Source organism: Centrocercus urophasianus, unplaced genomic scaffold (genome assembly GCF_019232065.1).
Source record: "Centrocercus urophasianus isolate 14NV4802_14NV808 unplaced genomic scaffold, USGS_Curo_1.0 seq_13, whole genome shotgun sequence".
NCBI lineage: Eukaryota > Metazoa > Chordata > Aves > Galliformes > Phasianidae > Centrocercus > Centrocercus urophasianus.
In genome coordinates this window covers 44,893,185-44,906,417 of record NW_024884475.1, presented here as the reverse complement: position 1 = coordinate 44,906,417, position 13,233 = coordinate 44,893,185, and the positions used below count along the sequence as shown (strand labels likewise).

At 43.4% G+C, this 13,233-nt stretch overlaps 1 long non-coding RNA gene across 1 annotated transcript in view; it reads left to right on the top strand.

Moving 5' to 3' along the window:
* Positions 1 to 223: 223 nt before the first annotated feature.
* LOC122156893 overlaps positions 224 to 13,233 on the top strand; it is a 283,419-nt gene continuing 270,409 nt past the window's right edge. Inside the window, exon 1 of the long non-coding RNA XR_006167691.1 lies at positions 224 to 270. This is a non-coding gene — a long non-coding RNA (uncharacterized LOC122156893). The remainder of the gene's footprint in view (positions 271 to 13,233) is intronic.

Sequence of the window (13,233 nt, the reverse complement as noted above, 5' to 3'; positions counted from 1 at the left end):
TTTCAGCATTGCTCCATTTATATTAATTGTGTCACTAAAAATATTCCCTTTTACTTAGGGTAGCAAGTCTGCCTCACAAATCATCCAGATAAGAAGAACCATATCCACACTAGGCAACATTTTTAAAGCATAGATTTTTCCTCCAGTCGCTTTTAAATAACACCCACTCTTCTCTCCCTTGCAGAAATGAATACAGAAATCTGGTGCATGCTACTGGCTGGCTGCTGTGGTTCACTGCAGAAGTGACTGCATTTGTCTAGAAACAAAATGGTGAGTGCAGCCCGGAGTTGTTCAAAACTTTATCCTTAGGTACTGCAATAGCAGTGAAAGGAGAAATCTTGGTCCTGTTGTGCTCGACCAAATATGCCACGATGACAGTGTGTTTTGTTATGCGTGTGGGTTGTTTATTGCCTACTAACTGAAAACCCTGAAAATGCAAGGATAATGTGCAGCAGAGTGGTCAGGCAGCTTTAACCTCAGCTGGATGAAGCTTTATGCATCACTCAGTGGTTGTGAGCTGCAGGGAGGTGCCTTCTGGTTTGTTGTCAGTGCTGTCTGCCCAGCCTCCAGGTGAAGAAACAGAGGCAGAGGAGTCACAGTGAGAACCAGTTGCAGAGATGTGTGTGACCCCTGAAGCACTTAGTCCACAGCAACAGCTTTTTTGCTTTCCTGGAGCAGTCAGCGAAAGCTTGTGGAGCATTGCCAGTGCCAACTTGCTGCAGCAGGGTCTCAGCAGAGCTCTTCCCTCCCACCCTTCCTGCTCCTCCGCTACTTATTCTACTTTCCCTGACTGTGTGCTTTCCCTTTGCCTCCTCCCAGTCTCTCCTCCCCTTCCCCCCCATCCTCACCCAACAAAGTCTTAGGTTCTTCCTCCTTGTAATTTGTCGCTAATCAGCTGTCAGCGTTGGAGCAATGATGAGAGGTTCATCCCTTGCTGAGGGTAATGGCCTTAAAAGTCACAGAGTCAATGTCAATGGGATCGCTCCAATTCAATCAGAGACCTGAATGAGAAATGGCCCCCGCTGACATTAGCACTCATTTTGAGCCCAAGCATCTGGGCCCTAGTAAATAACCATCAGTGGGTGGGTCCGGGGGACAGGTCATTAGCCCCACGAAAAATAAATATCGTTTCCCTTGATGGCTGCGAGTAATTTAGCTCAGACGAGGAAATTTCACCCTAGATTAAGTATGATGAGCCAATATCAGTCAGAGGAGGCCAAACAGTGAGAGCTTGATGAGATAGAGGGAAATTTATATGCAGCTGGCTGAATGCAAGATGAGCTTAAAGAAATGATGTACTCTTCCACTTTTCACCGTGTGCAATGCTAAGCACCATGTCTCATCCACAAACACCCCTTCCTGGCACTGCTGAGCCCCCAGGCTGTGGGCACACACTTGTGCACAGCATGGCCCATCCACCACCATCTCACCCCCACTGGCCCAGCTCTACCTCCCTAAAGCTGTGGCTGGAGGCTGGAGGCTGTCCTCCAGCTACGCCCGGAGCACAGATCAGCATGATGCAGTGTCCAGCTTGGTGACAGACTCTTCAGGGAGAACCCAAGTGTGGCTGGGACATGACAGGACGGACACAGGGAACTACAGCCCCAGGAAAAAACTGAAGCAGACAGAAATGAAATGGAAATGGTGTGGATAAGTAGGTTATTTTAAAAGACAAATGAAGGAGGGAAATGCAAAGAGAAGGAAGCAAGAGGCCTTGCTGCATCAAGACAAGCTTTGGCTTTTGACTACTTTGGTGTTGGAGCCAATGAACAGTGCTAAGAACAGGTCAGACTACTTATGTGGCAGACCTGTCTTTGGCCTGGATCTCTTTCTGCCTGGATTTCCTCATGCCTGGATAATTGTCTCATTTTGCTTACATTCGCTCTTTTGCCCCAGTAAAAGATGTCAGCCACAGAAGACCAAGAAACAGGTGCAAGGCTGCTCAGAGCATGGTCATTTTTTGTACAGAATGCTTCCATTAGAAGCTTGAGATTTCTCTCTATCAGCTAATCCACTGGCACACTGTACTCCAGCTAATGACAAAGCATTTTCATCCCAGCTTCCTCTGAATCTCTTTTTCACTGCGCTCACTTCACCACCAGCAGCTTCCAGTGCAGCAGCAGATAAGTTTTTAAGGGAGCAGTGCTAACTGTTCATATGTCAGCACTTTTTATGCCTACCTGAACAGACACAAAAGTATCTTTGTCAGTATTCTGCTCTACATCATAAAACCTCTGCTAAATGCTGGGTCTTGCTGATCTGCTGAAGGGTTACCAGAAGTGTGCAGAGCAACCAAATGAAATTCCAGGGGAAGTGCATTAAATACTTCTCACTGCACCTGACCTAAAGACATCTGGCTGCCATTGCAGAGATTTCCTTCCGTGAAGTAAATCCAGCGCATGTGTGATCAGCGGAACTATGACGATTTACCCAAAAGAATTTTTGGCCAAGATGGGGTATTTGAGATGAAGACAGTATATAGAGAGAAAGCTTGTACACAGGCACACCCTGCTTCCTGCTTTTACATCCTCAGTATCCAGAGTCTGCAGCAAGGATGACCAGTGTATGAGGTTGCCACATCCCCAGTGCCAAGCTGTCCTACAGTACAGTGGTGCTGGGCAGAGACTGACACATTTTCCTGAGGCATGGAAATCTTTGATTTTCAACTTCTTATCTCCTAATGGTATGATATTGTTAGCTGGAGGAGGGCTGCATATGGTGCAGAGAGGAGAGCTGCTTTATGACTCAAGGTGAAACAGTCTATCCAAGAGAAATAAGTGCGTTAACTGAACTGTTCGTAGAGATGAGGAAATCCTTGGGTTGTCCAAAGCACAAATGGAGCTGACAGGTCAACCTGTAACATTTCGAGGATATGTTTCATGAGCGGAGATTCTCACTGGTGAAATGCATGTGAGCTTCTCTTCAGTATTTCTTTTACATATTCTTTGCTCCTGCCTCTTGAACTCATCCTCATCTTTATGTAGCAGATCTGCGTGTTCTGATGACTTTTTTTAAAGTGCAATAACAATCACATGCACACAAATAAATACAATAAAAAATCTGCACTGTGATAATGGGAAAAAATATCACAAAAGAAACAGAATGATAGGAAAGGATTGCTTTCAGGAAGTAGGTGTTCTTCTGTAATGTGGTTTTCTTTGATTTTTTATAAGTCAGTTCTCCTCCCCATGGGAAGGAGACTGTAGAAACATGTCTGTCTGCTGCAGCACTGCTTGGATGTCTCATGTAGGACTTGCTCACTCTGGAGACATAATGCCATTTGCAGTGGCATTTAATAGATGAACTTCTCAGAGTGGTGCAAGAGTTTTTATATGCAACAGCTTTTCCCCTCTCTCCTCCCTATTTAGAAAAAAAATCCTTTGTCAGGACTCCTTTGAGCCTGAGCACAGTTCCCTTTGGAGGATGATGGTTTGCATTTGAGACTACTGCCAACAGCTTTATTTATCTCTGAGGATTGGTGTGCGGGGCGGGTCATAGCTATGGAGACCTTCCGGTAATAAGGAGCATCTGTATAGCATTATGGAAATCACTGGAAACACAAAGGAGGCAGAGAGATATGTCTGTCAGCTCTTAACCAGGACAGAATTGTACTTCCTGTGCAATAACATACAGATAGATGAATTTGGAGTTTCTTTATTGCATGTTCCTACCACAAATGGACTTCTAGCTTCCTGCTAGGATGCTTCAGCCCTAAATGTCTTCTTTCTTGTGTACTTAAGCTACAGTTTGCCCCAGTGTCTAGTGTGGACTGCATTCTCACCTAGCATAGGCAGATGTAAAGTTAGCAGACTTATAGCCATTAGGCTGGAACTGGCTTTGGCCCCATGCCTGCCCTGCTCCCTTGCCAAAGTAGAATTTGCCATTTCTGGTATTTATTTATTTTTCTCTCCTGGCTTCTGATAAACATCATTCTCCATGATGTAGTATTTGTCTCTTGTTCTCCTGCATTGGTACACAAACAAATTCATGAACAACCTATTGAGAAAGTCCTGATGGTAGAAGGGGTGATGATGAATTGGGAGCAATTATAGCAGGTATTGTATGTGTCCTACAGCTGACGCCAAACTTCCCTTCCAATGCCAGTTGCCTTCTATCATCTGGTAAATGGATTGGATGTGGGCTTCTCCCAATTAAAGCCAGTGAGGTCATATACTTTCTAATTACAAGCTAGCCCATTGTGTCTAAATGTGACAGACATGTGTTTGGAAAATTGCTTTTAATGCCTAAATAAACATGATGAACTAAATGGCAGATTTCAATCATAATTGGAAGTGCTCAGACTCTTGAATTTTGCTCTGATTTTCTGATAGCCACTTGCACTGCTGACCACCCTCATCTGGGGACATTGTGTTTTTGGCATTGCAATGCCATTGTGGGCCCTTCTCCCCTTCTCTGGGGCATTTGTGTTTGACAAGCATATGCAACATGGTCACACAATGGGGAGCAGTACGGCCCTCCTACAAGAGGAGGAGAGGGCTGTGGAAGGACAGACAAAGCAAGATTATACCTGCAGTGGATGAGTGACCAGGTCTGGTATAATACGCAGACAGCAGCACTATGCAGGATGGTTAAACAGAGAAAATCTGCATGTTGCTCAGAAATCCTAAGAGATGGCTGGCATGCTTGGGGCAGGGAGATGCTTCTACATGGACAAACTGCTCCCAGTGACTTAGGGAAAAATATGGACTGTTTCCAACAGACAAAAAGGATGGCTCTGAATTCAGACCCCCAGTATCAACCTCCTGTGCTACAGGTTTGAAGAGCAGAGGATAAAACCTGAGTAGATATTCAAGAACAGGCTTTCAGGAGTATGCATATGTAAAATAATACACTCGTGCTAGGCCAAAGGCAATTTAAGTGTTACATTTTATTTCACACTGAAGGCAAAATACTGTTTCCCAGGCAGCTCACTATTGCTTGCATATGTATTAGTTTCTACTGGTAGTATTTCCTACAGAATTATCCAAACTGACTAAACTCTCACTTGTTATTTTCTTGTGTTTCATAATGGTTGACAGTAACATTAACAATCACAAATGCTTGTTTTGCTCTACTTCTACTCCATTCATTGAGTAGTACTTTGTTTCTGAAAACTTGTGTGAGTAAGGCAACAGGGTTTGTATGCAGAAACCAATTTCCTTCCTAGTGGTATCTAAAATAGATGGTGTGATCACAGAGTGAATATGGAGAAGACCATAATCCCATCATGTTTTCCTGCACTTGGGATCCAGCTGCTTAGATGTGTGCCAGGCTTTTATGCAGTGGCTAACGTGCTTAAGGGCTGGCCTGTAACAACGTGCTCTGCCAACATGTGTCCTGAATTCTTGATATCAGCTGAGATTCACATCATGCTCAGCCCTAAAGAATTAGCCTGATGGGAGCATGCTGACTTTTTAGGTTCAGCTGAATGCAGGCAGCTGGAAGTTCTTCCTGTCTCCCACATACAGGCAAGTGCTCTATTCAAATGTGTGTTGGAAGGGGGTTGTGTATATGTGTGTCTCCTGCTCTGGTTTCTTAGAGACATCCTTTTCGCAGTGTCTAAGTACAACCTAAGACCTCAAGTGAATCATATAGGTATCTTGAGTTACACCTGAGCTGAAGGATTTTATCACAGCAGGATGGAAGTGGGAACTTTTGGGGTTTTTCAGAAGTAGCTTTCATAAGAAGGGGTTTATGTCAGGCTGAAGTATTGAGAGAACGTTAGCACTTTTGTTAGGAACTGACTTATTTTTATCCTCCTCTCCAAGGAATGCCAAGGGCAGGAAAGGCTTGGACCTGGAGAATAGATATTGACTATGGCTTATTGCTCCTTTTCCACAGACAGGTTTTCATGCGAGTTTTCACTATCAGACCCTCTTTGAGCTGTGCTGGCTTTAAAATAACTCGTAATCTACTCGTACCTACTGGTACTCAGTAGGACCAGGGTGGATGGGGCCCTGGGCAATCTCATCTAGAACTTGATCTAGTGATTGGTAATCCTACCTGTGACAGAGGAGTTGGAACTTGATGATCCTCAAGGTCTTTCTCAGCTCAAGCCATTCTATGATATTCAGCACCAAGTAAGCAGCCTTTCCACTGGGACTGGGGAGCTGATGTTTGTGATTCAGTAGAGGTGGTAAATAGATACAGTAAAAACTGGGCCCAAAGCTGGCTCAGGCAAACAGTATCATTTAGTCTGCTTCAAATGGGAATGGTGGAGATAGTGTCTGCTAGTCTTGTTTTAGTATGCCTTGGTATATACATGCAGTGTAATTATGTACATAACTTAAAGATTGCAAGCAGCTCTCTTCAACTCAGTGCTTGACGTTATATGCCAGCATAAGCATCCAACTAGACTGGAACTGGACTTGATAGGCACATTGCTGTGGAGCGTGTCAGCATGCTTGCCTCATCCTTTGCTGCTTGAATCCCCTAGTGCTTCCTGAACAGAGACTATTTTCCTCTTGCCATGTTGTACACATGCAGTCTCTGATGCAGGGCTGAAACAATTCCCTTTGCAAGCTGTATTTTATTGTGGGAACTGATGAGTGTCAAACTTACGCTGGTGTCAAGACAGATGTGGAGTGCTTGGGCCCTACAGTAATCTGTTGTGCCCTGTTGTTTTATGTTGATAGCACGCTGGTACAATTTACATCAGCTATTCTTTCTTACCTTGAACTGTAAAGTACAGCAGCTGTTGACTTCTTATTTACAGCACTGTAAGTGTTTAGGCTATGCTTCTGACAAGCACACACATATTTCATGGTGTTCTGCATCCTCCCAGACCCTGAGACTGATCACGTGGACTGATTATGAGGTACAGTGCAAGAAATAGCTAGCATGAAGTGGAAGAGGTCAGCTCTGAAGATTTGGTGTAAATTGCTGTTGATGTTGGAGTTCTCTCTCTGCCAACTGCCACTTGTTCCCAAACTGCTCCCAGGATCTTTGCTATCTGAGAGTAGCAGCACTCTTTGGAATTTCAGTACAGTGTATTAACATACAAAAGAGTTACTGGAGAAGTGGAGATACAAAGTCTGAATGACTTTTGTTTCCTGTTTCCCATGGGAGATATTTCTGAAAGGTAAAAATGCAAATAAAACATGGATGCATTCATATTCATAAGTTAGATGGGAGCTGTAGCTGAATCTCAGCTAGCATTGAATACACTGCTGTATCCCATCTTTAGATCAGGTGTGTTGAAGCATGAAATGAAGGCTTTATTATCCCAAGATATCTGTAGTACATACTGACATGGGAGAAGGGTTGTATGCTGCAACTCTGCAGAGGATTTCTGTCCTTTGAAAATGATGTGAAATGAGCACTGTTTATTTGGTACAAGGCATAGACATTAGACACAAAACAGGTCTTGCCAGTAAGGGCTTCATTCCTAGGGTGTAAATTTAATAGCATCAACCAGTTCATTCTAAATGACCTGGATGTTGCAGGCACAACATTTTCTGGGAGGAAAGAAATGTGCAGGTAGCCAAAACAACAGCTTTGATCTCTCCCTAACTTTTTGTAAGGTTAAGTGAATGCCATGCAAATTTGGGATGCCAGGAGAACATCTCTGCTTCTGAAAGATAGAGAATAAAATTGTGCTGAAGCAAGTGTTCTTGCCTGCAGAAGATGTGCTTCTTCCAGTAGAAGTGAATTGAGTATTTCCTTCAGGGCATGGCAAGTAAGTACTCTGCTCTGCAGCAGACTCTGTGAATTTGGATTAGTAACATAAGTAAGATCCTCAGAGGTGTTTGCTCAATGACTTCTTGGTAATTTCCTGTGGGATATAAAGGATAGAGTGTCTTTGACAACCTAGGTCTTGCTCTCTTTGGCTTCACCAGTACAATTTTCACTCAAAATGCAACCAGACAAATGCTGGAGTTGTTCTCCAGTGACTTCTTCTGCTGCAATTGTGGTTTCTGTGAGGATAAACACAGTGAAGATTGCAAAGTGCTTACCGGATAATAGGAGCCATATAACTACCTGACATGGATAAGCTGCTCTTTTGTGCCTGTGTCTGGTAAGGAAAAGCTTTATTTATTCTGACAGCATCCTCTAAGTGCTGAGTGTCCCCCTGGGCTTCACCTGATGCCTTCAGCTTGATTGCTGCCAGCCCTGCAGCCTTCCACTAACTCCCACACATCATAACCCACCATTAGCCCTTTGCCTCAATAGAATTCATTTCCAGAGGCCTGAATCCACCACCACCTGTACTGCACTGTGTATAGGATCCTCCTTTCTATTGCTGAAGCTACAGAGAACCAGTGCACAAAAGCAAGTTTGTAGCAGGAATTTGCTGTTCCTTTTCTGTCCAGATGGCCACTTGCAGCCCCACTTGACCTCCCAAGTACAAGCTCTGGACTCAAAAGCAGGAATTAGCAGGCTTCATCTTCTCCTTTGCAGCAAACTGTGAAGAGGTTCGGCAGGAGGTTGGCTTCAGGGAGAGGCAATGTATTGGAACACATTGCAAAAGACACTTGCAAGAAAGCATGGATGAGTAAATGAAGTGCCTCATTCTGCCTGTATCTTGAGCTCCCCTTCCAGCATGCTTGAAGGGTGCAATGACCCCTGCTGAAAAGGAGAACTCCCCCAGGTGTTCCACAGAAATGTTTTCTTTGAGAGTGGTCCCAGCTCTTTGAGTGGGCAAGTTGGCTCTCTCCTACTCTTGGCACTCTGCCCTGCTCTTCCCTTTGTCTTCAAGCAGCTCTTACCTGCAGTAGATGTAACACTGAATACTAATTGGAGTGAATTCTTTTCATACAAATGGTGAATACTGGTAGTGAAGTGGTGATGGAACAGTGGTTTAGGACATACCCACATTGTGGCAGATAGAAGTCCTTATCAGTACCACCATCAGTTTGTGGATGCTGAAGAGAATCTATCGTATATTAATTCCAGGTAACTAGTGTTAGGGCTAAGCTTAAGTTTGGTGCTCGTCTGCTTTGTTTCTATGTTTTCTCCTATAGCAATTGGTACTTTTCTGAAAGTTTATGTGGACTAACCATATTTATTACTCTGTGTATGTGATTTGTGTATGTATCTGGGACTCCCCAAAGAATGTGAAAAGTTCATTCTTGCTTTCCATAAGAGTGATTTCAAATAGCCAGTGCCATGCTAAACTACATACATGTCAGACGAAATTGGCAGTTGTGAGAAGTCCCCAAGTAAGTTAAGAGTGTGAATCATTTGATGTTCCTGTTGTTTCATTTCTCTTTGAGTTGTTTCAATTTGCAACTTTTTAAGTGTAGGAGGTAGATATTATATTTCAGACCAGGCTCTCTGCTGGTGTAAGCAATTGGGAGTCAGTAGCTGTTTGCTTTCTCTTGTATTAACACAGGTTTTGGATCCTGTGTTATCTGCCTTTCCTTTCCTTGATTGAGAGTAGTGCAAAAACAACTTGTCACCTCAGTAAACCTCAATCACCTCAGAGTTTTGAAATGAATAGTCAGGTCCTCTCTCAGCTTTAGGGCATATAATTCCAGTGACATCTTCATGACTGGTTACTGGAAATCAAAAGTTTTTCCAATAGGTGTAAGTGTGAATGCAAAATGTGACCAGCTTCTTCCAGATCTCCAGGCTGAATGCTAGAATCAAATGCAAACTCATTACTAAAACTTCACCTCCATCATCCCTGGAACAAGATTTTACTCAAGCAGACACTATGTAAAATCTGAGCATTTCAACATTTGGCTCTATAGAATATATCTTTCTCAAAATGGAGAATGTCAAACACAGAAGCAAACAGCCAGCATACAGGAAAACATACTGCAAAAGTCAAAAGGTTTCAAAGAAGACGTTCTGGGATTTGAAGTGTCACGATCAGCACAGCACTATGGTAGTATTGTTCACATGTGTCAGCTCTGGGAAGAGAATGTCTAGCTCCTGAGTCTCTGTCCAATGTAACAGCAAGATCATTCTGTTTGTGAAATGATGGCATTTTAATCAATTGAAAAAAAGCAGCTTGAGCTGGCAAAGCTCATCTTGCTTCTCCCTCTTTTTTTCTCCCCCTTCCAGCACTCATTTAATGCAGCTAAACTGTGGCCAGAAAGATTTTGTAGAGAGCAGTTCCAACAACATTCTCTCCAAAACTGAGACACCCTCAGCTCCTTATTCCTGCCAGGAGCAAATTTTTAGGAGTGATTGATAAAGTCCCAGGCCTGGGGGCTTTGTAATGGAAGTGCTGACAGACCCTTAACTGTAGGATTGTGAAATGCAATGCTGTAACACAATGAATAATATTCATGAATCTGCCATAATGCTGGATATTATCACTCATTACCATTGTAAGAAAGGGGTGATTAAACTAATAGTTACTGAGAGACATTTCTGGTGACAGGAGGCAATGATTAGGATGAACTGACTTCAATATACATTTAGAACTGGGAATAATGGGATGTGGCAGGAAGCCAATAAGTGAACATGGCCCACAGCTCTGATCAATGAATTACTTTTTTTCCGCTTTACAGCAGTACATGGTGTTTAATGAAAAATCAATAGCCCCCTGTAATTCAAAACTGTAATCAATCGTTTGACCTGAAGCTTTCCTTTTTTTTTTTTTTTTCTTTTCTTTTTTTTCTTTTTTCCTTTCCCTCCTCCCTTTCCAGAGAAGATGTCTTCGGCTGAGGACACAGCTCAGCTGCAAGGTACAGTACTTCACAGGGCTTGCAGAAGGAAACTGACACAGGTCTGATGCAATTTACACCAGCTGCAGAGTATATAGATGAAGGCCTGGGAATGGGCGAGGTGGCTAGGTTGAGTGTTGTTGTACTTTTGCCTTTCCTCTGCCCCTTGCAAGGTGGGAGCATGAAATGAGAATGCCTAGTTTCTTCTTTCCCCCCACATCAGTGGTCATAAGGGGTTTAGGAGCAATCTGTCCCATTGCTTGAGGGCATCTGTGGCCTGCGGAATGTTGAGAATAGCTCACAGGTGTTCAGTGACACTGCAAGGATTGTTCTATTTTTGAAACGAAGTTCTTCCTATGAGGCAATACTCAGGCCAGGTAGGTCCTAAGGACTCAGCCAAGCTCCATCAGCTGACACTATTGGCTCCGATTTGTTAAACCTCTGTTTTGTATAGGTGTGAATCAATTCAGCTTCTGATCTCACCAACAGAGGAATGACAGAGAAAAATAATGCAATTGAGCATCTTTCACAAAACTCAAAACCACACTTCAGTCATGTAGGTAGTTCTTGTCATCGGTGTCTGTCAAATGATTTTGTTGTAAACACCAAGAGAAAAAAGGAACATGGTGCTTGGAACAGGTAGGAAATCCACACAGATCTTAAGTGCCCATTGACTCAAGCAGGTTATAACTATATAACTTATAACAATATAACTTTAGGTGTTAGGGACAATTCTGTTACGTACTAAAGGAGATGATTTTCTGTCTGTATTTTACTGTGAAGTTGAAGAGAGGTTACTATTGGAGATGTTAATGCTGTCTATTCAGGGTCTTACCAGACTAAATAGGCAGCAGGTGTGATCATAGAATCATAGAATGGCTTGGGTTGAAAAGGACCACAGTGATCATTTAGTTTCAACCCCCTGCTATATGCAGGCTTGGCAACCACCAGACCAGGCTGCCCAGAGCCACATCCAGCCTGGCCTTGAATGCCTCTAGGGAAGGGGCATCCACAATCTCCTTGGGCAACCTGCGCCAGTGTGACACCACCCTCTGGGTGGAAAACTACCTCCTGATATCTTACATAAACTTCCCCTGTCTCAGTTTAAAACCATTCCCCCTTGTCCTATCACTATCCACCCATGTGATGTCTGATGTAACTGTTATTACTCCTGATTTGAACTAGCGAGAATAGGAAGAAGAGTAATCTTGGCAAGTCTCAGCAGCACCTTCTTTGAAAGGGTAACACAACAGATTAGCAGTACTTCTGGTAGTTCCAAGGGTAGTTCCAATAATAAAACTTTACTCTCACTCATCAACTCACCAGAGAAGAGAAGGAAGTTTTTAGAAAGTTAAGGTTTATTTTGTAGCTAAAGAAGTTTGTTTTTCTTTCTTTTTTTCTTTTTTCTTTTTTTCCCCCTCTTCTCTTTCCCTTGCTGGCTGCTTGCTGTAGTCCCATCACCAGAATCAAACATTATCTCCAAAGGAAGAAAACGAGATACTGACAATGGCAACGACCTGCCTAGTACAGGATTATTCTGAGCAGCCTGTGCCTGCCTTCCTTTTTCAGTCTACTTCTGTAGATTCAGTGACAAAATGTCATCCTTTTCCATTCCAAAACAACTCGCAATTGAGAAGGTTGCTTCTCATAACCTAAATGTAGAGATATAATTGTGCTATGTCATTTTTGGCTCCTCCTTTGCCACTGACTAAGCAGTTTCCTTCCTTGAGACGTGGGCAAAGCTAAAAGTGAGAGCATCTCTCTGGTTCCTCACTCCTCACCCACACTCCCTTGCTATTTGTTGTAGTGCATGAGGAGAAGAGAGCAAGTGCATGTCTTTGATTTTGACGGCTCCCTTCTGCTTCTCCGTCTTCTGCGTCCGCTTCTTTACTGCACTGGCTGTTAGCTGAATGGCTGATTTCCTGGCACAGGGACAATGCTGGTCCCTTGGCGGGGAGCTGAGCACACACAGTATTGCCAAGCAACACTTTCCAATGGATTGTGTGTGCCACAACTCTTTCTTGGTGTCACGTGCCACAGTCTTCCGATTTTTTTTTTTCTTTTTTTTTCTTTTTTTTTTTTTTTTTTTCCATCCAGCAAAAATGCATTATGCAGTGGGATGTGAGAGTGAGTGGGTAGAAATGAGATTTCAGTGGGCTGGGAGAAAACACGAGAATCTCAAAGAGCTGGAAGGTTGTTCTTTGCCCTCTACTTAAGCTACTGAGACTCTGGAGAAGGGGAGTGGACTCACCCAGAAAGAAGGTCTTCTGGGATATCTGATGGCAGTCCTCTTGGGTTCACTCCCCATACTGAACATGGCACTTAAAGCACTCGCACTAGTTCTAAATGTCTTTTTTGGCCATGAACGTGCATGTGTAGCTTTTATTTCTCTTTGATTTCAGGAGCCCGAGTAGTGACACTATTATGCTGCTATGGGCTATGCCAAAGTTGTCTCTGCTGTGGTGCCTTTTCTCTCCAGTGCTCCTCGGTGATCTTTGCTGCTGTTTATTCTGAAAGAGGGCTTTGGGATTTGGCTTCAGAATTTGGAGTTAATGCCTTAAACGCACAGAAAACAGAATGAGGGAACTCAGAATGGATCCACAGTATAACGTCC